The sequence below is a fragment of the Penaeus japonicus genome, unplaced genomic scaffold (genome assembly GCF_977035675.1).
Source record: "Penaeus japonicus unplaced genomic scaffold, GWHDUDI00000001_assembly GWHDUDI00000005, whole genome shotgun sequence".
NCBI classification, from domain to species: Eukaryota; Metazoa; Arthropoda; class Malacostraca; order Decapoda; family Penaeidae; genus Penaeus; species Penaeus japonicus.
This window is the reverse complement of record NW_028234407.1, coordinates 21,765,182-21,767,909: the sequence shown is the minus strand read 5'-3', so window position 1 is coordinate 21,767,909 and position 2,728 is coordinate 21,765,182.

The following is a 2,728-nucleotide window of genomic DNA, read 5'->3' as shown; positions in this document are numbered from 1 at the left end:
TGCTTAAAATACACGTTAGAGCCATTCTGATAACGAAACGGATTACAGTTAAATGCGCTGAATTTCGTTATATTAAAGGAAAAAGTAATTGCGAGAAAAAAAGTGAAGAAAAAAAAATGAGGATCCTGAAATAAACCCTAAAATGCTTAAAATACACGTTAGAGCCATTCTGATAACGAAACGGATTACAGTTAAATGCGCTGAATTTCGTTATATTAAAGGAAAAAGTAATTGCGAGAAAAAAAGTGAAGAAAAAAAAATGACGATCCTTAAAACAACCCTAAAATGCTTAAAATACACATTAGAGCCATTCTGATAACGAAACGGATTAAAGTTAAATGCGCTGATTTTCATTATATTAAAGGAAAAAAACAATTGCGAGAAAAAAGGTGCAAAAAAAAAAAAAATGACAATCCTGAAAAAAAAAACTAAAATGCTTAAAATACACGTTAGACCCATTCTGATAACGAAACGGATTACAGTTAAATGCGCTGATTTTTGTTATTTTAAAGGAAAAAGCAAGTGCGTGAAAAAGGTGCAAGAAAAAAAAATGACGATCTTGAAAAAAAAACCCTAAAATGCTTAAAATACACGTTAGAGCCATTCTGATAACGAAACGGATTACAGTTAAATGGACTGATTTTCGTTATATTAAAGGAAAAAGCAATTGCGAGAAAAAAGGTGCAAGAAAAAAAAATGACGATCCTGAAAAAACCCTAAAATGCTTAAAAAACACGTTGGAGCCATTCTGATAACGAAACGGATTATAGTTAAATGCGCAGATTTTCGTTATATTAAAGGAAAAAGCAATTACGAGAAAGAAGGTGGAAAAAAAAAATAACGATCTTGAAAAACAACTAAAATGCTTAAAATACACGTTAGAGCCATTCTCATAACGAAACGGATTACAGTTGAATGCGCAAATTTTTGTTATATTAAAGGAAAAAGCAATTGCGTGAAAAAAGGTGCAAGAAAAAAAAAAAATGACGATCTTGAAAAAAACCCCCTAAAATGCTTAAAATACACGTTAGAGCCATTCTGATAACGAATCGGATTACAGTTAAATGCGCTGATTTTCGTTATATTAAAGGGAAAAGCAATTGCGATAAAAAAAAAAGTGTTAGAAAAAAAATGACGATCCTGAAAAAGACAGAAAAATTCTTAAAATACATGTTAGAGCCATTCGGATAACGAAACGGATTACAGTTAAATGCGCTGATTATCGTTATATTAAAGGAAAAATCAATTGCGAGAAAAAAGGTGCACAGAAAAAAAATGCACGATCCTGAAAAAAAAACAAAAATGCCTAAAATACACGTTAGAGCCATTCTGATAATCAAACGGATTACAGTTAAATACGCTGATTTTCGTTATATTAAAGGAAAAATCAATTGCGAGAAAAAAGGTGCACAAAAAAAAATGCAGGATCCTCAAAAAAAAGCCAAAAATGCCTAAAATACACGTCAGAGCCATTCTGATAACGAAACGGATTACAGTTAAATGCGCTGAATTTCGTTATGTTAAAGGAAAAATCAATTGCGAGAAAAAAAGTGCAATAATAAAATGCACGATCCTTGAAAAAAGCCAAAAATGCCTAAAATACACGTTTGAGCCATTCTGATAATGAAACGGATTACAGTTAAATGCGCTGATTTTCGTTATATTAAAGGAAATATCAATTGCGAGAAAAAAGGTCTACAAAAAAAGCACTATCCTGAAAAAAAGCCAAAAATGCCTAAAATACACATTAGACCATTCTGATAATGAAACAGATTACAGTTAAAAAAATTGCACGATTCTGAAAAAGGCAAAAACGCCTAAAATACACGTTAGAGCCATTTTGATAATGAAACGGATTACAGTTAAATGCGCTGATTTTCGTTATATTGAAAAAAAAAATCAATTGCGAGAAAAAAGGTGCACAAAAAAAAAAAAATGCACGATCCTGAAAAAAAGCCAAAAATGCCTAAAATATACGTTAGAGCCATTCTGATAATGAAACGGATTACAGTTAAATGCGCTGATTTTTGTTATTTTAAAGGAAAAATCAATTGCGAGAAAAAAGGTGCATAAAAAAATGCATGATCCTGAAAAGACCAAAAATGCCTAAAATACACGTTAGAGCCATTCTGATAATGAAACGGATTACAGTCAAATGTGCTGATTTTCGTTATATTAAAAAAAAATCAATAGCGAGAAAAAAGGTGCACAAAAAAATGCACGATCCTGAAAAAAAGCCAAAAATGCCTAAAATACACGTTAGAGCAATTCTGATAATGAAACAGATTACAGTTAAATGCGCTGATTTTCGTTATATTAAAGGAAAAATCAATTGCGAGAAAAAAGGTGCAAAAAAAAATGCACGATCCTGAAAAAAAGCCAAAAATGCCTAAAATACACGTTAGAGCCATTCTGATAATAAAATGGATTACAGTTAAATGCGCTGATTTTCGTTATATTAAAGGAAAAATCAATTGCGAGAAAAAAGGTACACAAAAAAAAATGCACGATCCTGAAAAAAAAACAAAAATGCCTAAAATACACGTTAGAGCCATTCTGATAATGAAACGGATTACAGTTAAATGCGCTGATTTTCGTTATATTAAAGGAAAAATCAATTGCGAGAAAAAAGGTGCAAAAAAAAAAAAAAAATGCACGATCCTGAAAAAAGCCAAAAATGCCTAAAATACACGTTAGAATCATTCTGATAATGAAACGGATTACAGTT